Genomic DNA, 23,719 nt, shown 5'->3' on the forward strand with positions numbered 1-23,719 from the left:
AAATGTGCAAACGCAGCAGCATTCTGTAACATACAGATCTCTATCAATTTTGTTTTTTTGAAAATTGTGAGGTATAGAATAAAAAAGATTCTTTTAAATCTTGTAAGCCTTAAGACCACAAAACTTAAGATGGCAACAATTCCTTTATGTGTTGGGTGCCAATTATGAGTCACACATCTTATCATTTAATATATAAATCAGTCTTTGAAACTTATGCCCATCAAACCATGAGAGTCTACTGACTTGTCCAAGGACATACAATTAAAAAGAAGCAAAATAAATTTAGTTCTAATGCAAGTTAAATTTCATTACATTAACTATTTTAGGGGACAAATCATAGTCATTGATTATACAGATGCTTCTGGAAATATTTTACTTCATTGAGACATTAAAAATGATTGGCATATAGCATAGGTAGATAAACAAAAAAATTAATTTTGATGATACTCTTTCCTTTTTTCCCAGAGAACTTTTCTCTCTCATGTACACATTCTCTCTCTCTCTCTCTCTCTCTCTCTCTCTCTCTCTCTCTCTCTCTCTCTCTCTCTCTCCCTGGCACGCATACACACACACACACACACACACACACACACACACACACAGCCTCTTCTCTTCATCCTAGCTAATCAGCTGTGTAATCATGCTCAACTTTCCTAGAACTTTATTTAATTGCCCCTGTTCATTTCTAAAATGGAAATACATCTCTAGCTACAATGTAAGGAGTTAACTACCTCAAGACTACCTCAGTTTGAGGAAGCCCAAGGGAGTCATGTGAAAAAAAAAAGACAGAAGCATTATAGCTGAGGTTCTGACATAAGTAAGTGAAGAAGCAATCTTAAGTTTTAGACATTTCAATGACTGTAGATGGAGCAAAAGAACTTTCTGGCTATTGTGAGAACAGGCTATTAATAAGTATTTGTTATTGTTAAGCCATTGTGTTCTGGGCTGTTTGTTATATGGTGACAGATATTTGAGATAACTATCAATGTTTAAAATAGGGTCATACTTCTCTTGATTCCCTCTTTCTTCGCTAAATGAAATAGAGCACTCTTTCAGAGAAAGGAAATGAGAAAGAAAGGTAACAACTTGGTAAAATGGAGGGGGCGATTCCATTTTGGAGGATGTGTATTTTAGATTCATAAAAGTCCTGTTGAAATAGAGCACTTTTTCCCTTTATTCACTCTCTCATTCATGCTTAGTAAAATATGTTGAATAAATTCATTTCCTACTCTGAATCATCTGTCACAGTTCTAGGCATAGAGTGTATTGTGCCAAATGGGATAGATAGGGGAAGACAAATATAATAACTAAAAGATTATTCTGCTAGTGATAATCATAGTCTTTCTAGGGGTCCTTCCCTGACTCATCAGCAGCCAATGGGTAGGCAGAAAAAAAAGGAAAAAAATATTCCTCCTGAACTTGTAATACAGTTTAATTTTCTGCAACCTAATCAGCAGTTTCTGGGTATGAGTACACACTCACAAGTCACAGTGCTGTCTGGACTTTTCTGTTTTGTACTTTATGGTCTAGCTTCGCTAATAATGCAACTGATCTGATAAGATAGGCTTTCCTTCCTACCCTATCAGCTTCAGGGGAAGCAAAGATAGTAATATTGGAGAAATCTGCACTGTGCTGGGCTGTGCCAACTATGAACACAACTCCTGAGACAGCCATTGCTGTGCTCACAGAAAATGAGCTTGAATTAGGAAAGAGAAACAAGGAACTGGATATTTTATAATCCTAAATATCTGGAAGACTACAGTTGTTCATTTTATTCTGAAGAAAGGGTATTTTTTATAAGAAAATTTCAAGTGGACAAAACACTCTTGTTGGGGGCCCAGGGGTTCACACTGTAATCCTCCACACTAGGGAGTCTGAGGGCAGGAGCATGGTCTTCTGAGCCCTGAAACTTGCAGCCAACCTAGGGAACATAGGAAGACCTCATCTCCTAAAAAACAAAACCAAAAAGGGTTGCTCTTCTTTCATACATACATGATTCTGGTACATCCCACCAATCCGTGGAGACCTTCCATGTTCTTTTAAGTTAGCAATAATTTCTTTTTTCCCCAACATTTATGCCTTTTTACTTTTTTTTTTTTTATTTAGTCTTTTGTTTAGATCTTCCTCCTTTCATTTTCCTTCTTTTCTCTTTTAGTTTTCACATATGAGGGAAGACATATGTGCCACAAACTAGCAGTGTGACCTGGGTCAAACTAACTTTTCTACATTTTCCACCTTCTAGATTATAAAGAAGGAGCAAAAGTATTTTATGATTGGTTGTAATAAAAAATAAAACAATTGTACATGTACATGTTAGTCCATTTTGTGTTGCTACTAACAAAATACCCAAGGTTGGGTAATTTATAAAGAAAAGAGGTTTATCTAACTTAAGGTTTGGGAAGGTGAAGGTCCAAGGTCAGGTGTTAACATTGGTTTAATCTCTGTAGAGAATTCTTTTCACAAAAGAGGGAGATCACATGGTGAGACAAGAAGCCAGAGAATAAGCAAGAGCCAATCTTGCTGTTTATATCAGCCCACTCTTATGGAAACTAACTGGGGTCTTTGGAGAGGTACATTAATGCCTTCTGAGGGTGCTGCTCTGGTGCTTCAGCCTTCTGTGAAGTACCATCTCTTAAAGGTTTTGCTACTGTCCACTCTGCTGCACTGGGGACCAAGATTCTAATGCATGGACCCTGGGAGAACAAACCACATTTAAATTATAGCAGTGAGTGTGGGTGTGTTTGTGTGTGTGTGTGTGTGTGTGTGTGTACTATATGCATATATAGTACATGCAACCATACCTGCATGTAACTGAAATTAACAACATGTAGTTCTTCCCTCACAGAGGTTATTTGCTTCCAGATAAAATCTGGGCATAGTGAAGAGTTTTCTGCTAGGATTCAATTTTAATGTATTTTCATTTAAATGATAACTTTTCAAGTTCTGTTTTCTTCTAAAACAAATTTCATATTTGCCCAGCATTAATGGGCAACAGCTAATCTTTAATTATAATTTATTGTGAATGACCATTTAATATGCTTAATAATATTAGTTTAAAAATAATATGATGGTTGAAATTTATTAGGGGAAAGAGGTAGTAGATAAAGAAAAGTGACAATAGATTTAATTTATTTTAAAACTTAAAGAGAAAATGTCAAAAGAACTAATCTTGTAAGGTCTGTTATGGGAAACTCTTTGAAATATCGTATGGTATTAAAAAAAATAAGTGATACATCTTGGGCTAAAATAAACCCTGTACAAATTTTGAAATATTCAATGAAAAGTAATATAGGGCAGAGAAAACAAAATCACAAAAATTAGTAGTTTTGTAATTTTTTTATACTTATTACACATTTGTGGGTTGAGTCAATAAGTATTATCGATGTAGAATTTGAAAAAAGTCCAATGAGATTATTATAACTTTTACAGTATAAGCTCTGGCAAATGAGAACACTTAGTGACTGAGACTCATCAGTGTTTTGAAATGAATGATAATAAGCTTAACACCAGGAGCCATTTATTTAGACTGTGATTTAACAGGAAACAAAATGATAATATTCAATTTATAAGATAATCTCTGTGGGTGGTGGAAACTCTACCCTTTAGGAGGAGTCAAACTTTTTCTTCTATGGAGAAACTTACCTGCTGTAAAGAGGCCCTGAAATAGCTATTGTGTGGTTCAAACTAACCACCAGTCCTACCTCCATGGTGTCTCATCCTTCAGAGACATAAGGGTTTATAAACAAATAGTGACAGCAGGTTATTCCTCTTTCTCTAATGCTTTCTTACCTTGAGTAGCAAATACATGAGAGATGTGCACCTCCTCACAAGCCTTTCTGATGGGCAAACTGTGCTCTCTGAGGGTGTTCTTTAGCCTCTGATTCCAAACAGCATCTCTGCAATGACATTAGGAAAGTGGATCTGTAACCTTAAGAAGTGCTAGGATCCCCTACCCCCAAGAAGTAAGCTGCTGAAAACAAGATAACAGCAGACTCCAAGAAATGGCAAAAGTAAAGTGTTTTTCTCACCGAACCCCAGGTGGATATAAGGTATGGAGAGGGAGAGAATGGAAACCAGTTACACATTCCATACGCCCCTGGAAACTCCTTGAAGATTCCTTAGGATTTCCCACGTCAGACACCACTATAACCTTTTTGGCTCTCCACTTAAGGGCATGTGTGTGATTCAGTCCCCACCCAAAACATCTGGGTTTATATCGCTGCTAGGTAACCAATGTCTTCTCAAATGGTGGAACACTTTACTGAAAATATCTCTATTTCCCTTTACTCATAGATTCACAGAAAAGATGGGCTTAAATGCTCCTAAATTCTTGGAAAATGGGTGATGAAGGGGTCAGGACTGGACAGCTGAGAGCATCTTCCCTAATCCAATACAGTATTGACTCTTCACTTAATTTCTGATAATGACTTAAATAACACTGGTCTTGAGACACTGGTGATTTGGGGAAAAATAGTATTTATCAGGTGTTGGTTAGTGTCTTTTGAACCATCTAGCCGTTCATTTATTTATTTCATAAAAATATATTGAGTGTCTAGTTTATCTCCCAAATTATACTAGGCTCCAGAAAATAGTGCACTTAATGAGACACAGTACCTACCTGCATATGAGCTTGCAGGGTAGAGGAGAAGGCAGATACTAACCAAAACTGAAAGGCAGGTGTTCAGTATTTGCAGTCACGTGTTATAGCACATGCACAGAGCTGTGGGAACACACCATAGGAGAGTTCCTAACTTTTTCCAGCTGGTAAAGAACAGGACACCAAAGTGATTCTCCTCTGGGTGTCCTGGGTGTAAATGACTTAGTTTCCTATGTGCTAGTTTTCTCATATAAAGTTAAGAGGACCTGGAAGAAATGAATTCTAAGGACTCTGCCAGCAATAAGGTGCTGCAATCCTATCCAGACCTCCCATTCCCAATGGCATGTTCCAGGTCTTTTTCAGCAAGAACAGTTTGAGGATTTGGGGGACAAAGTGCAGATGACAGTAATGCTTTGGTCATCCCTAGAGTGCCAATGGTGAAGCTCCATTTCAGAATCTTTCGATGCTTTCTCACTTCTACTAGAAATGTCCTGAAAACAATATCCATGGAATACCTCACAGGGCCTCACACTCTATTTCCCAAAGCCCCCTATTTTTGTGTGTGTACACCAAACTGGCTGGTATTTTCTTCTGATTCATAGTGAGCTGTCACATGCCCCGAAGGTGCTGCCTTAGAGAGTTGTACCCTCTCATTTTCTCCCTGATGTAATCAAGTGGATTAGCAAGAACCCCAAATTATTCTCCTTAAACCTTGCATTACCAAAATAAGAGAATGAGTGAAATACAAACATAGATGTGGAAATATCCCTATGGTTTCCATAGTTTCCAAGGTAAACACACAAGTGACCTCCAGTAGGTGCTGTAGTCTCGCTTTTTCAAGACCCCTTTCTGTTTTCCTTTGCTATTGAGATTGGAAAATGAAAATACTCAACTCTCAGGCTCTCTTCCAGGTAAGGGTAACTATAAAACTCAATTCTGACCAGTGAGGTGTAGTTAGAATTCCTGGGGGACTAAGAGTGCTTCTTGGTGCTCTGCATTTCTCATTCTTCCTGCTTGGAACATGCCTCTGATGGCTGGAAATACAGCAGCCATCTTGAAACCAGGAGGAAAGAAAGCCATTGCTGAGGTCGACATAGCAGAAAGAGAATAAACTTTGTTCTTTGATGGCATTTTAGAGAAGCTGCCTCAGCCTTAGATAATCTACATTCAACCTAATATTTTAAATGTTTACTGGATGTTTGGTTGTCAGAGATGAATATAATCCTAAAAATAATAATACTGATCATACATAGAAAGGTCATATTCGGAAACCTCAGGATGGCCTTGGTGAACTTAGCAGCAGCCAAAAATTGATCAGAACATGTTAGTACTTGGTTCCAGTAGTGTAAAATCATCTGAGATTTTTCATAGCATTTTATCTTCTAGGTATAAGTTTTTGATCATTAAGTAATGGAATAGTGTAACTAAATGAAAATAAAGCTGCCAGCACCTACCTGTATTAACCAAGATGAGTACACCCTTAATTTTGAAAAATCCAGAGTTGTGATCAATCTGAATTCAGTGATGAGGTGCTGTGCTCATTCAGAGAGATGGAGTCAGATTGAAAACACGTATTTTTAAAAACATAAGGCTGCCTCAAGCTGCATGTCATGACGGATTTTCCTAGTCTGGAGAAGACATTGCTCATACTTAAACATTTTCAGAATATGAGAGGTTCTTTGTGCTTTATTAAACCAAGTGTTTTGAAAATGTCACCCCTTGAGCCTGACTGGCTCAAATCCTTGCTTAAACTCTTACCGACCATGCAATTTTGGACAACTTACTGAACTTCAAGAATGTTTAGTTTCCTCATATGTTAGTGTGTTTCTCATGACTACAATAAAATACCTGAGGCGGCTAACTTTAGAGGGAAAAGAGCTCAATTTAGCTCACAGTTTTAGAGATTCAAGGGCATGGTCCTGGTCTTGGTTTAATTCTGATGATGGCTTTTTTAGCTGGCAGAGTTCCAAGATGACACAAGACACAGGGAGGGCAGCATCTGGACTCTGCCCCCTCTTCTTAAAAGCACAGGATTCAATCATGGGGTATCCATCTAATGACCTCATTGAAACCTAATCACATCTCCAAAGTCCCAACTCTAAACACCATAGTTGTACTAAGTTTTCATTCTCTCAATACCATTAGTGTATTTGGGGATTAAATGCCTGCACAAGGGTAACAAACCATACTCGAACCATAGTGCATTTGTAAAAAAAGAAAAAGAAAAAGAGTATTTTATCACTAATTACTGCATAAGACTCTATTGTATACAATTAAATTTTCCAGTAACTGTTAACTGTTATAATTACCAAGGAAGAAGCTTTACCTTGAATGTTTGTTTATATTTCATTTTTAGTTGATATAAAGCTCCTTTCTTCATGTTTACGTTATATCAGGCATCTTAGTTCATTTTCTGTTGCTATCACAAAATACTCAAGGATGGGAAATTCATAGAAAGTATATTTGGCTCACAGATTTTGGAGGCTGTGCAGTTCCAAAGCATGCTGCTGGCATCTCTTGGCTTCTGGTGAGGGCCTCGTGCTGCATCAAAACATGGCAGAAAAGTGGAAAAGCACGTGGTGGGTGGGGCACGCAGAAGAAACAAAACATAGAGCTCAGCCTTGCTTTATTACAACCCTGCTCCAATAGTAACCTTTCCGGTGGCGGGGAGGCGGGCTGGGCGTGAAAACTGAGGGAAAGGCCTTCATCCTCTTAACTTCCCAAAGGCTGCACTTCCCAACACCACCGCAGCGGCAGTCGTGAGTTTCGAAGCGACGAGTCACGTCTGAACCACAGAGATGGCGAAGAGGTCATCAGTAATATTTTTGATAGATGATATGTAAGCCCACTGGACTCCTCGGATTCCTTGGAGCTCCACAAAGTCAAGGAACATTTTTTCCCAGTGCCAAGCACAGTGTGTTTGGTACATAGTAGGTATTTAATAAACATTTCTTGAATAATTGACTGAGCAAATGCTACAGAGGAGGCAAAAGGAATTCCCTTTATCTCTGTGTTCTCTTTATCACATTACATATCCGAGGGGCCAAATATAAGAACTATTTTTAGAGCTTAAGTCCACTAGTGTCTCTGTATACTCACTTCTGAACTCCTGGGTCTGGTTTTATTCATTTATCCATTCATTCATTCATTCATTTATTCATTCATTCATTCATTTTTCTACAGTATTATTTGCATTATGAATAGATCACAAATTGCCTGACTTTTCTTTATTTACTTGTTAGTTTTGTTTATTGTGTTCAAGTCGGGTGTCAGTGTATGGGAATTCAATTTAAACCATTGAATTATTTATTAAACTTAAAATTTCAAGCAGGGAAGATCAGAACCAGAACAGCAATGGATTTCATCAAGTCTCAAGAGGCTAATTTTGTATTTCTGCTGACCCCACAAATGGAACTGAGTACTTTGTTAACAATAGATTAATACTTTTGTAACAACAGACCTTCCTCTGAACTTTCAGTTGATTGGCATGCATTGTCCACAAACACAAAACATAAGATAGGTGAAAATGTAGACTGGTAAGTTTTGTGAACCCACTTGCTCCACATGCCAGATGGGTCTGCATTATTGACAGATTTAGGAGCTTTGGTTGCCTCTTGAATATGGAGCAATTTAGGCCACATGGAAGGTTCTTTTCTGTGAAGTTTTGTTTTGTTTTGTTTTGTTTTCCTATAGTGCTGAGGCAACATTTATAAGCAAACAGATTTTCAACCATGTACTTATTAATGTTTGTATCCATATCCTTAAATTTGTTTCTAAGTCCTAGTTTCTCAGTTGTGAAAGGCTCAGTTTCTTTATAAATAAATGCATTTGAAAGGTTATTTATGTTGTAATGATAGGGGTATTAATGATAAATCATAACAGCTATTCATCTTATGAAGATATCTGAAGTGCATGCCTTAGGTCACTGGAGGGAAATTAATTAAACCAAGAAGGAATGCTTCTAGCATGTCATTATTTTTGCAGGAAAATAAATGGTTTTGACTGAATATCATCTGTAAATAAAAGACACACAAGATCTCCTCCTGCTTTTACTAACAAAGATTTACCTCATTAAAATAAAACTAATGGATGTTTTTTCTAAAATTCTAATTTCTACAATTATCCTTTTAATGTCACTGAGACTTCCAAAAACACTGATCTAATTTTATTATTTGAAATCCTTTCCTTTTGTGTCATGAAACATTTAAATATCCCTGTGCTAGTCACTGTGGGAAACAAGAATAAATAGACATGTTCCTTGATCAAAGTATGGTCCAATCAGAGATAAAAACATGTAAAAATGAATATATTTTGATAACTGTTATACTGAATTTGCATAATTAGGTGTCATGGACTCTTGGAGGATAAAAACCTTATCCTATGCCTGGAAGATATGAAGGTGTATCTGTGGGAGACTTCCCCAGATTCTCATGTTAAAGCTGTGTTTTCAAAGGATAGTGTGTGAGAAACTGCCAAAATGCAGTACCAAACTACCTGGAGAAACAAGTAGGGGCCAGCCCAAGGACAACCTTGTATTCCATTCTGAAAACTTTATCCTAGAGATGGTAGGAAGCCATAGAAAAATTTTAAGCAAGGAAGTGATATTGTCAAATTTCATTTTATGTAGATAAGAAATTTGAAGGGCTGAATCTAGAAACAGAGATACCAGTTAGGAGGCTATTATAATATGATAGGCAAGAATGTTTGCAGCCCAGAAAACAGGTTGTGGCAATAAAAATGAAGATGGAGGTAACAGAACTAAGAAATGTTTAGATAGTAAAATTAGTAGGGCTGGGAGATACGATTTAGTCTGTATGTTGAGGGGAAAAGAGAACTCTCAGTTCACTTCAAGTCTTTTGGCTTTAGTGATGAAGGGGATAGAGATGTCATTAACTGAGTTAGGGAGACAGAAGAAAAAGCCGATGTGGGGAAACTAAAGAATTTTAAATGCCTAGGGAAGTTCAGATAAAGGAGTCTGGTGCTTAAGGTTTGAGAATGAGATTTTTGCATCATTAATTTTTTTGGTCAAAACCACAAAAGGGTTGAATATATCTGAGGAGAGCCTGCAGAGAAGTGACCCAGGAGCTAAACTCAGAAAGCATGATATTTGAAAGCAACTGATATAAGATGAAAGGGAACTGTGAAGAGAGGGAGAGGAGTCCTCTAAACCCCAAATTCAAAATTTCAGTGAGAAAATATATGGAGGGGTCTGTGTATATGTGGTTTATTTCTAACACTGGAGTCCCATTTAGATCTTGTAATACAACTCTATTCACAAGCTTCCCTGTTTAAAAGAATTCCTGGTGGAGAACTGGGACTTACCTTTTATCTAAAAATTCAACTTTTAGAAGCAAACCAACCAAACTTTGAAATTCTCGGGTGCCTATGGTTCTATAAAAGAGTGAGAGATTCATCTGCAGCTCGTTTTCCTATTAGGGAGGAGGATGCTGCCATTAGTGCTAATGGTCATTGGTAATAGAAGTGTTAAAAAGTTCTTCATAAAGAGAAAGATATCCCTTTACCCCTAAAGTAACTAACTAAAAATCACCGCTATAACACAAATTGAAAACCAGGAGGCAAATCTTAATTAAAAATATTTATAGCAAGTGGAATAGCAGCTGCCAGTTCCTCTTACTGCTCCTGAATGTATTTTGCAGCTGGCCATAATTCTCCATTTCAATCAGCTTAACCAATAATCACAGCTGTTCATTAGACAGGGGACATTTTATTAGCACCTTTCTGGTATGTGGTACATACTGGTAAAGAAATCTTCATTATGAATGATTTTTAAGAAAACCATCCTGTGATTTGATGGATCATTGTCTAAAGGACTTTAGTTCCCCTAAATAAGTAAAGCATTTCTTTCACCTTAAAAGAGTCTCCATTTTCTGTAAATCTCAAACATTTCTATGAATTTCCTAATTTATTTATTGAAAACCATAAGAAAATTTTACATTAACAAAACCAGGAAAAACAACAGGAAAGTGAAGTGGGAATTGCCTAAGAGTACCTAAGGATGAATTTGATGCAATATTTGTGGAGTTTCTTAAGCGATCATGTTCTTAAAGATATTAAGAAATCTTGTTGATGAATGCAAAACATACTGAGTCAGGGCCTATTCACTTCTTTTTTTCCTGCTTGTTTACTAAATCACCAGTGTTTCTTAGTCTAGTAAGACAATTTGTTTTAGTTCATGAGAAACAGAAAAGTCAGACAAAAATAAAAATGAAATGAACCAAAGTTGCTTAGACCAATGTCACACACTATAATATGAAATTTAGCAAATTTTTGAGATGTGGTGAGAAAATAAACTGATGACTTATTTGAAGGAGATTCATAGAGAACCCTGCTGCTTGGAGCTTATGGGGTAGAGGAGACCCTGCATTTTTATTCATGTGGAATAAAACGGATTTGATTAGAACAGCCAGATAAATAAGAAAAAAAAAAAGTTTTCTCCTAGTAAAACTATAAAATAGGAAATTAGACTAAACTTCTGCAGAACGTACAGTCCTGCCAGGGACAAGAGGGAAAAAAATGTCTAATATAAACTTCATTTTTATCAACAGACCAAGAGTACCCATAAATGGGACATGATTTTCAATTTTTTCAGAATTCCTTTGGTGCAATCTTTTCTAAAAATATTCCACTTATTTGAAACTATTACTAATGAAATTCAACTGCTTAGTAGAGGACAACTTAATTTCTAGCTTTATTCCCCCAAAGTCTTATGAATCAAACTTTTTAGTTGAATCCATTTATTGAGTTATATGTATGTAAAAAAGAATGACTCTAAAAATTAATACTTTTTTCTTACTTTTTTAAAAATAAAAAATAGAAAGAAATTCCAAGGTAGATTACTTCCCCTTTCTATTTAAATCTGATGCTTCTGAGCAATTCTTTCTAAAACAAAACGAAACAGCCTGAGATGATATGTGAGACTAGGAGTAACTCAGCTGCAGGAGAACCTGGAAACCTGCGTCTGAACCACAAGTTTCTTACAGCTACCTTATTACCTGCACGAAGACCCAGTTCACATTTTGAAATGGTTAATTACAAAAATCTGATTAAATTTGTAGCTAATGATCTTTCTCTTTTACCAGACCTTTTTTTTTTTTTTTTTTAAAGAGGGACAGGAAATGAAAATGGCTTCACTTTTTATATTAAAAAGTGAAGTGAAGGAACTTTACCCAACTTTAAAGGGCTTTTTCTGCTCTGATTTTCTTCTAAAGCTTTGAGCCCCTCCATTTGAATTGCTGTACTAAATTTACATGGCAGGCATAGAAATATACTGGAGGCCAAATTTGCATCTTAAGAGATTCATCTTAAAATGGAAGAGAATTGACAAAAAATAGGAATGAAGCCAGAGCAATTCATAAGGGACAGAAGCAACCGGTTTTTATTTTTTGAGATGAAACTGGGAAAACAAAAGGGGAATATGACAGAGGGAGAACTTGTTCAATTTGATGCATTTTTGTTATTTCACTCATATGCTTAGAATAAATGACTTATTTGATGCAGTTTGATTTCACCTAATTTAGTGCAAAGCAAAAAATAAAAATATGGGGCTTTGGAATGGCACCTTGAGCTGAAAAGATAGCAGCGGGATGCCTCCCTCTTTCTGTGACACTGCCCTGGATGTCCCAGGCAGACACCTCCCTGGCTGCTGTGTAGTCTTGTGTTTATGGGGAGACAATGCTCATGAGTTTCTAATCAGGTCAGGACAGAATAATTAAAGTCTGCAAAATACAAGTGGTTACCCCAGCTCTACGTCTAACTGTGAGGATTATCAGTTAAAGATGTCCTCTTACTCCACTGTGAAAAAATTTAGGTTTTGGAATCCAGTTGAGTTTAGACTATATCAACTTCCCTCTCTCCTACATGTTCTTCCACAAATTGCGTTTCTTGCTTGGGAAAGCTTTTATAGATGTGATATGTATCTTGATTCATGAAACTGTAAGCAAACCACAAGGAACAGAGAGGGATGTGGTTGAAACCTAAGGTCATCTCCTGCTATCACTTTAGAGTTGCATGACATTAAAGATCTTTTTTTCTTTCTGTCTCTTCATATACTTATTTTCTTTTTAAATTTTTATCTTTTTTAATGACAACTTATTTATTTATTTATTTTTGGTACATCGTCATTATACAAAATAATGGGATTCACTGTGATAGATTCTCATATGCACATAATTTGGTCAACTTCATTGCCAGTACCCCCACTTACCTTTCCCTCCTCTCTCTCCAGGTGACCATCCTCTACTCTAAAGGTCTCCCTTCTATTTTCATGGGAAAAAATACCCATTTTCCTTTTTTCTTCCCCCCTCACTAGCTTCTGCATATGAGAGAAAACACATGATCCTTGACTTTCTGGGGATGTTTATTTTCTTTTAAACCAGTTTGAATCTGTATGCTTTTGTGTCTACTTTTTTTATTGCATTTATCCTTTAACTGCATTATTTTAGAAGAGTCAAGCCCTACTTTTCAAAAGGGAGTCATAGCATTTCTGGAAGGATTATCTTAAGGGCTTAGTACAGAAAAAGAGGAGGGGAAAAATGATCAGTTAGAAAGAACAAAATAAATCATTCCTTTGTTTTCCTTTCTTCTACTTTTCCTTCTGTCTCTCTTCAGATTGGTAAGAAGATGGGCTATAAGAAGAATCCCGAGAGTCTCAAATAAAGAGAACCCATAATGCTGAAAAGCAATTCAAGCAGAAAGGAATGGGCATAATCAAATATAAGTCGATGAATGTTAATTAGCTTTCTCTCACCCCAGTACTCTATTGCAGGGAAGTGAGTAGAAACATTCTGAAATCTCAATTTTCCTCTATTACAGATATCTTCCTTTACTTATTCAAACTAAAATTGAGACAAGCCTCTATTTCATAACATTTCTGAATTAATTAGTTATGTTCAATTAGTTACAAAGAGAGACAACTGAATAGACATAAAATTACAAATGGGCTTATCAATCTTGTTCTTGGATTTGTTTTTCATATAGCTCATTCTTTATGAGCCTTTGTATGAGTAAAATGTGTCTTTTACTCAATGGTAGGAAAAATACCTTGCTTTATATTGCTGTCATGAGGTTTCAGCGACTTGTGTTTATTTGGTGAACAGTTAAGAGTCCATTCTTTTCTTTTAAGTGAAAACTAGATACTTATGAACTACTTGACTTCTATCCTGTAATTATCCTCTCAAACCTACAAAAAAATAAAAGAAGGGAAAATAGTCGAGGAGGGAAAGAAAACCAGTATTTTAGGCACAAGACACATGCAGATTCCAACATGTACTGAGTACACATAGTTTCCCATAAGATTGCTGGGTTCTGGGTGGTAAGAAGAAAATTCCAGAAAATTGAGGGTGTCAAGGAGTTCTGTGTGGTGAGATACAGATATATCAGTTGTCCGAAAACCTGATGCACCAATGAAAAGTGTCATTCATAAGGACTTTGGGAATTCAAAAGTTGAGGAAATCAAGAATGAGTTCTGATGGTGTAAGAAGATCCCCAGGAAGTCCTGAAGAAAAGAATGACCGGGTCGAGCTTATCCTTGCTTTCCTACGTGAAAGTGGAGAAGATGTCATATTGGGCACATAAAAGAGAAAGTGAGGAGCCTGGGTGAGCCAAGGGACGATAAGGAGCTGGCCTGGCTGGAGTAGGGCCTGTGAACTGGCAACCAGAGTAGATAAAGAAAACAGGGCACAGAGGGCTTGGGAGGACCTTGAAAGTCAGGTAGAAGAGTCTAGGGGGAATGAAGTCCAAAACTTATTGTGTTTCATTTGTTTTGATCATGGAGAGTTGCTGAGGGGAAAAGAAAGTTCTGGAAACATTAAGCCATTGATTTAGAGGAACAAGATTTTATTCAGATTAAAATAAGGGAGTTTATTACTCCAGAGAGCTTTGGTCTTCTGGATTTCTTCTTTTACATATAGTGAGACTCTTCAGTAATCAGTGTACCTGGATTTATGTGACCAATACGTATTAATGGGCACCAAGGTAAATTAACATGTATTGTAATTTTCAGCGACTCTCATAATCCTCACAATTTGTGATACCTTAGTGTCAAGAAAGAAAAAATGTTTCCTCTATTCTCCATGTTCAGTGTTTGGAAGCCTGTAAGTTAAACTAACAAAAGATTAACAAAAGGAAAAGTACACAATCTTTGTTTTGCATGCACTGAGTTGACAGAAATGAAACCCAAGAAAAGGTTAGGCTTGGGATTTGTGTACCTGTATAGCAAAGGAGAGAGGGTTTGGAACTCAGAAAATACAGGGAGAAACTAATGAAAGGTAAATTTGTTTAGTAAAGATGGTGTACGCAAGTTCGTCTTGGGGTCGATCCTGTATCTCAGGTGGGGAGAGTCTCTCCTCTCTCTGGTTCGCTGAGCGTAGCTTTCTCAAAGGAAACACTTGCTTTTAGGCAGCTAAGGGAGGTCAGAGGACTCTTCCTGCATCTATTGAGTCTCCAGCTTTCAGTTCAAAATATGTCTTATGCTAAAGTGGCATATTCTGGGATGGCATATTCTGATCCTTTCATTAACATATCCAAGTAATGTTAAATTTATAGATGGCTAACTATAATTGCTCCCTCACGGTCACAACATTTAAATGATAAGCAGCACTCCTTCCAAATGTAAACCCCATTGTCTTTCCATCTTTTCACTCCACTTCCAATCTGTACCAACATTCTTTATTTTTAAAAGCAGCACTAATGCACAGTTACAGATGAATATTTTTATTTTAAAACACATATTCACATAGTTTGATACAAACTAATTTAGAAGTTTTAGTAATTTTCACCCAAATCAAGAACAGGCAAACTTTCTTAAAAAAAAAAACAGTAAAAAAAATAAATAAATAAAAATGTTTAATCAGTGAGTACCCGTTAAAAATCTTTTAGGTGGCATGTTTTATAGAAATTATATTTTCACTAAAAATGAAAAAATGCTATTTAATATATCTATTCATGAAATAATTGTATTAGCAAAGGCTCATTCTTAAGTGGAGGGACCTACGCAGCATAAAAACTTTAGGTTTTTTTACATGTCCTTACCTAATATGAACCTGTTAAATCAAAAAAAGTTGGCCTGAGGATGCCACCTTACCTGAGTTCTCATGTAACAAACTGCAACCTGACTTGGTAAATAGTTGAAAGCATAACAGGAAGTAACAAATAGCTAGGTCAGCCGGTCAGAGCAGCCCGCTTTGGTCAATCACAGGTGTCAATCAATGGTTCAAATTGCATTCAAATAAACACCAAGAAGGAACCAATCAGCTGTCTACAAACCCCTCTTCCGTTTTCTGTCCATAAATGATTTCAGACTACTTTGCAGGTCCAGAGCTCTCTGAACCTGTCCAATGTCACTGCCTAATTCTAGGGCTGCCCAGTTTTAAAATTGCAAATAAAAGCTAGTAAGATATTTAAACTAAATTTGTTATAATTTGTCTTTAACAAACCCAATTCTATGTGTGGAATTAATAAAAATTAAATTAGAATATTTAGTGTTACATACTTAAATGCTTAAGATGTATAAGACAGATGTAGGACTGAAAGAAATTGTCTTTAAGAATTTGGATACTCTCCCAGGGAGTAACTCAATCACAGATAAAATAAGTAAATGAAACAGACTTAATGGAAGAAAATAGTGAATAATTCTCTTTTGATTGTATGTACATAAACATATCCTCATTTTGAAAACATTTCAAACTAACCATTTTTTAATTGTTCTTTTTAGATATACATGACAGTAGAATGTATTTTGACATATACATACATGGAGTATAACATACTAATTAGGATCCTATTCTTGTGGTTATACATGATGTGGAGTTACCTGGGTCATGTATTCAAATACAAAAATGTGAAATGGTCTGTCTGATTAATTCTATTGTCTTTCCTATTCCTCTCCCCTCTGTTCTTCTCCCCACCCTCCCCTGTTGTGGGTTAGCACCAACAAATCAGAGAGAACATTAGTCCTTTGGGTTTTGGAGACTGATCTATTTCACTTAGCATGATATTCTCCAGTTCCATCCATTTACCAGCAAATACCATAAGTTCATTCTTCTTTATGGCTGAGTAATATTCCATTGTGTTTATGTACCACATTTTCTTTATCCATTCATTTGTTGAAGGGCACCTAGTTTGGCTCCACAGCTTAGCTATTGTGAATTGAGCTGCTGTAAACATCGATGTGGCTGCATCACTGTAGTATGCTGATTTTAAGTCCTTTAGGTATAGACCAAGGAGTGGGATAACTGTTTCAAATGGTGGTTGCCTCGTCCAGCGAGTACAATGAAGACTCGGCTCTCAAATGAAGTTTTAAGGTCTTTATTTTTATGGGAGAGCTTCTGAGCCGAGTGCCTGGTTCTTCCTCCTCCTCCACCGCCGCCGTCTTCTTTTTCTTCTCTTGTTGCGCAGCTCTCTCTCTCCTTCTTCTCTTGTCGTGCAGTTTTCTCTCTCCTTCTTTTCTCTCGTGCAGCTGTCACTTCTCTCTTCTTCCTCTCTCGTCACGCCGCAGCCGCCTCTCCACTTTTCTCGTCCCACAGCTGCTGCCTGCCCTCCTTGCCTTGCTTGCTCTGCCTTACTTGCTCTCCCCGCCACACAAAGTACGCAGCTTTATGGGATATAACAGCCAATCACCTTAATGGGTCAGGCGTTTGGCTCGTGGAGACTTAATGGTGGGTAATGAGGACATGTACTGATCACGAGCTAAGCACGGACGCGGAGGAGATCAGTCAGCCAATAGAAAGCACTTGCAGCTGGGCTTCTCGGCACCATCTTAGGGCGAGGCCAGCCACCACTGCGAGCCCTACAGGGCAGCGGCCCCCAACAGGTGGTTCCATTCCAAGTTTTCTAAGGAATCTCCATACTGCTTTCCAGAGTGGTTGCACTAATTTGCAGTCCTACAAGCAATGCATGAGTGTACCTTTTCCCCCACAACCTTGCCAACATTTATTGTTACTTGCGTTCTTTATAATTACCATTCTGCCTGGAGTGAGATGGAATCTCAGTGTAATTTTAATTTGTGTTTTTTCTGATTGCTAGAGATGTTAAATATTTTTTCATATATTTTTGACCTTTCACATTTCTTCTGTGAAGTGCTTGTTTGGTTCCTTTGCCCATTTATTGATTGGGTTATTTGTCAAACTACCATTAAAGTCTGTGGTTAACTTATTTTCATAAATGAATTTGTTTATTCTGAACAGTTGTGTGTTGATGTTTAATAACTGGTTCTTTGGGAAGAAGTCTTGAATTGGTGCTGCATTTACCAATTTCTGTAAGGTAATGACCTTGGAAGTCACTGGAGGGATGTTTATTTTCAAGATACTTGGCTGTTTTCAAGCCCCTAAATGAATGTCATTGTAAACAATTTGGGAGGAGGTGCATATGGGCATAACATTACATAGTGTTTATACCATACAGACATATAAAATAAATCTCAATCGCCTCAGGAACAAAATTATAGAAAAATACAGTAGAAATAATTAAGGAAGTGATGAATTTTGAGTATCAATTTTGCTTTAAATATAGCTTAATTGTGTTTCTTTTCATTTATTTTTAACTGTGTCAGCATCTCAAAATGCCTAAAATGTAACAATTGGTTCTTATAAGGTAGTGGGTGCTGACTTCAGCACATCATTGGAAGACCAGAAAGAAGAGGCATAAGAGCCAAATGTATATGTAGGCTAGACAGACAGAAATATCTACTCTCTGTGAGTTATTGTACAGTAGACCAATCTGGTATTCACTCATGCTTATTGGGAACTTACTAAAGTCAAGAAGTTCTTTGTCTAAATTTCTTTGTTCTTCACAGCAATCTTATGAAGTTATATTATGATTGTCTATTTGTAATAGATAAAGAAATATGCATAGAGTGGGAAAACGTTTTTTTCAATAGGAAAGTAGGGATTAACTCCAGTTTTGTTTTATTTGAAAACCTATGCTATTTATTTATTTATTCATTTAGAGATAGGGTCTTGCTAAGTTGCTGAGGCTGGCCTTAAACTTGTGATCCTCCTGTCCCAGCTTCCCAAGTTGATGAGATTACAGGTGTGCGCCACCACACTTGGCTCAAAAACCCATGCTCTTATCAAAAAAAAAAAAAAAAAAAATATATATATATATATATATATTTGCCAACACCCTTCAAGGAAAGAATTTATAGACCCCAAAGCTACTTACAGCTTATAATTAAAGAGAGCAGTGGATTTGCTCCTGCATCAAGAAAGCCTAAATTAGTAAATGTCATGGAAAACAAGTAAATTACAAACATTGGCCCTCTTGCAGGGAGACTCTAAGAGAGTTTCGTGCACATTGCTGAGATTACTACACTGTTTACTTTCCATGCACTCGTTTTCTTCTGGGCTTTCCAATTTCTGAAGAAATAAAAACAATTTGGTAAGAATGAACGGTTTTTAGCCATTTCCTAAGTTTCCAGCAATTGTTCTGGGAATTGTGGGTTCAGTTGTCTCTCTGTCCAAGTGATTAATTAGATTTAATTCCATGCTGTTGTCTCTGACGTCCTTTTCCTATCCCCAATGACTAATAACTCTTCCACAAAGTCCAAACAAATGGTCACGGTATCTAAGTTTTTATTTTTGGAAGTTTTCCCCAGCCAAAATGCAGAGAACCTCTTCACAGACAGCAGTTCAGAAATTCCTGGCTAGGATGCCTGCCCTTAACAGCAGCACTTGATATGGCTAGATGGCCCGTTGACTGATATCCTGGGTGGCATCGTGCCAGCACAAAAGTCATCAAGGTATTTAAATCAAGAATAGGCACTGGCCAGTGATAAATCCAGATGGGCAGTTGCAAAACAACTCTGTAAGGGCCGTATCTTCTTCAGGAAGTCCCTCTCTGCCAGCGCTAGAGCATTAACACCACATGTCTTTTTTCTACACTTGACATTTGTGGACACTTAGAGTGTGTGACAAAAGGAGGAAGAGAATGAGAATGGAAAGGAAGACAAGAGAGCTTATGGGTGCGGCTAGCAAACCAGAGAGAGAGATGAATTCCAGCTGGGGCCCAGCAGTCCATTAGGAACCAAGCCTCACTGACTATTCAGCATGTGATGCAAATACTAACAGATGCTTCGTTTCAAGGCCGCAGCTCAGCACAACTGGAGAAAGAGGTCAGGAATGGGCCAGTCAAACCTCTGTTTGTCACCATGCCATGCACCCCCCCAAAAGGGCCCATTAGTCCAAATGTCACATGGCCACCAGGTGAAACCATAGAGTGGGAAATAGTCACTCTCCAAGACACAGGCCCCAAGAAATGAGTTTCAAATGCCATGAAACCAGATCATGGGCAAACTGAGGGGGCGAGAAATCACGGCTGTTGGGACAGTTCCAGACATCCAGACAAGCTTGACATAACTTGAGTAAATTTGTCAGTGAAATGAAGATGTCTAGTGGTCTAAAATATCTGTGTGTGTGCATGACAGGACTTCAGACTCAGGATTTGTGGGCTGAAACTCTGCCCTGTGGCTAATTTAATGCTCAAGGAGGTTAACAACTGGCCCGGTATCCTTTTACAGATAATCCCCAATTTCCTCATCTGTAAACTGAGAATTAAATTAAAATATATCTCATGGGGCTTTTATTCAGCCCAACTGAAACAATCTGTATGAAGCACTTGTTAAAGGTAAAGTTCATACAAATGTATCATTAGGCCTTTATAAGTCCATTACAACACCGATCTTCACCATTGACATGTTAAAAAACATCTTATATAAAACATACTTCGTAAGTCATGACTCTGCTCTTGGTACAAAGATAGTTTTAAATGAATAATGTTTTAGAAGCCCTCTTCTTGGATACCCTATCTTCAGTCTACCAGCAAAGCCATTTCCATTTGAAAGTCATTTCGTTAACCTTTAGCTTATAGACACGTTGAAGGAAAAAGTCAGTCTGAAAAGCCACCATTCATTTTTAATCTGAAAATAGTATCAGTTGTATTTATCTATACACTTTGTAAATCTTTTGGCTCAGATTTTTAAAAATCAAGTTTATCCACAAAGGAAGATGTTTACATTCTGCTTCATGAATACAATTTCATATGATCTTAACCGTTTGAACTTTAGACTGGGCAGGGTAGGCCAATCAAACCTGACTTGTAAAGAAGCCAAGGGGTAGAGAGAAAGAGAACTCTGGTGCAAAATGTGCTTTTTTCTGTCTCCAAAAGAATTTTTATCTGAGTGAGAAATTTCTCCTTATTTATTGGGTGGTTCCTCTATTCCATGAAGTGCTCAAATCATTAAGGCAGCTCTATAGTTGCAAAAATACTGTGAACATTGATAACACCACTGGCATATGAATATAGCCACCCAAAGGAGCCCTATTGAAATTTTTGACATTTTCACAAGCATTGACTTCTGATACATTTATTTGAAAATCAGTCTGAGTTTTTATCTTAAAGAAAACTTACATGTCATCTATAAAGCCCTTATTTTCAGAAGGAACCACTCAGAAGATTTAACAACTTTTCATCAATGTTGGGGTGAATTGCCAATATCAGAAAGTAAGTCAGTATCAAACCATGAAGAAATACTCAATGAATTCAGATGGCTTTTTAGAGAGAAAAAGCAATATAGTGGATTTAAAAAGGTAGTGTCTGTATATATGTGACTTTAGCAGCAAGAGAAAATTTTAACTATGAGTATAAATAAACAAAAGACATTTATGACATGTTAACACACATCAAACCTCATCAAATGCTTATCTATTTACTACCTTCTCCTTATCCAGGAAAAATGTCAAGCATTTTGACTCTGAATATTCTAAATAACATGTAGCCATAGCCACCTCAGAAGGACCTGAGCTGAGGATACTGCGTGAGGATTATTGTTGTTAATAGAATTATTTTTAGTTCTTCTATTTAGCTGAATGCATTCCTTTGAGGGAATTTGAAGTGCTTCATTCACATGTCTGCTTAATTGTCACAACCCCATGAGCTGTGTTGGGACAGGATTATCACCTATTTCATGAATGAGGAAGCTGGAAATGCGTGACCCACTCAGGGCCACTCAGGTAGCTTCAGGAGAGAAAAGATTCCAAATGCTTTCCTGACTCTGGATGTTTTTATTGTGTGGAACTGCTACTCACATTAGCATTTTCAAAATAAGCAAAGCTTGATTTCTGCTGAGGGACTCAAACATTCACAAACCCGAGAGCCTTGTGGCTGTACAATTCAAAGATGCCATAATCAAGAACTTATGGGTCAGATTCATTTTACCTCCCAGTCTATCGGGGCCTTGGACTCAGCCTCTGACTCCTTTTCTCAGGACTAGCTACTGAATTTGCAGGACACACTGCAAAATAAAACCACTTACTCCTTGTTTGAAAGTTAAGAATTTCAAGAAGGGTTCTGTAGAAAGTTAAACTAAGCACAGGGCCTTTCTGAGGTTGCTTGCTCCTGAGGGTCACTTTGTCCTGGCTATTCTGTTATTTTCCAGATCCTTATCAAGTTTTACTTAACTGTTCCTAACATCTATCTTCTTTACTAAATTTACTAACATCCTATTCATCTTTATCCTCTAGGCTGGCATTACAGTGAACTTTCTAAAATAAAAACATTGAAGTCATTACCTTGTTTAAAATCTTTCAAGGAGCACTAGCTCAGCGCTAAAGCCCTTGCCTAGCATGCCTGAGGCCCTGGGTTCAGTCCCCAGTACCACAAGTAAAATAAGAGAATATCTTTCAATGGTTCTTCTCATCTCCTGTGTAAAGTAAAACTTCTTAAGCTTCTCTTTAGAGAAACCACCCCCAAATTCAGTGGCTTAAAATGATTACACTGATTTGCTCTCAATTCTGGGTGTGGCAGTTGGGAAGGGATCAGCTCGGACAATAATTTTCTAGCCTTGTTTATGTATTTTGTGATCTGGTGGGGGTTCAGTAGGGACTGGCTGGCCCCAGATGATAGTTTACTTGGGCTCTTGGCTGGGGTGCTTCAGTTCCCCTCCCTGCACAAATTGTGAAGCCAGCCCAGATTCATCTGAGCTGCTGAAGAAGTAGAGTTCACCTCCTGAAGGAAGGAACAGCAGCCTCACACTGCAAAGGGGTACAAGGGATCACTGGCCATATTTTGCCATCTGCCACCCCTTGCTTGTGCACCCATCATGACCTACAGGTGCTGACCTCTGCTTTCTTGTCTCTCTTTGCTTTTTTTCTTTTTTGGTACCAGGGATTGACTCAGGGACACTTAACCACTGAGCCACGTCCCCAGCCCTCTTTTGTATTTTATTTAGAGAGGGTTTCACTGTGTTGCTTAGTGCCTCGATAATTTGCTGAGGCTGGCTTTGAATCTGCAATCCTCCTGCCTCAGGCTCCAGAACTGCTGGGATTACAGGTGTGTGTCACCGCACCTGGCTTCCTTTGCTCTTGACATACCACATTCTAGCCTCCATATGGATGACAGCAATGATAAAGAGAGCAGATGTGGTCACTGAGGACTATTTTGTGTCAGGCACCATAGCTCATGCTGTACATGTATAATTGCACTTTGTTTTCCAAACTCCCTATGCTGGAGGTGAATGGGTATTTTATCCTCATTTTAGAGATGAGGAAACTGAGACATTCAGAAGCTTAAGTAGGTCTCATGAAAAGGAAGAACCTGAATTTGGATTCAAACTCAGGTGTACTTGATGGCAATGTCCAGTAACTCTTTATGACACCACACAGCTCCCCAGGGTTTGCCTTACTCAAAGTTTACACACAAGTCTCTGTGACAGTCCTGTGCTGTTTCTTTTGCCTGAAAAAGCTGCTATGTGTCTCTTTCACCTTCTTCCTTTTTTCTTCTCAGTCCCTTCTCTGCACAAACTGGGAAAAACAAAAACAAAAACAAAACAAACAAAAAAAAACTATTTAACTCTTCCTGAAAGCTTTACTGTTCCTCCAGGCAGTGTTAGGTGACTCACCATAATATCCTATGCAACTCTGCTTGTCTTTTTCTTCTTCAGCATTTGCTCTTTGAGTAGAATTCTTATTTTTCTTTTTGACTGTTGGGCATAGCATAAACGCTTGGCTTATAGGCATTGCTTACAAAATGATGATAGAATGGAATTTTTTAAAGCATGTTAATTTTAATAATTAAGATTATATTCGGGCATGTTGATAGTTTTCATTAAAA

This window comes from Sciurus vulgaris (assembly GCF_902686455.1).
Source record: "Sciurus vulgaris genome assembly, chromosome: 5".
In the NCBI taxonomy this organism is placed as follows: Eukaryota; Metazoa; Chordata; class Mammalia; order Rodentia; family Sciuridae; genus Sciurus; species Sciurus vulgaris.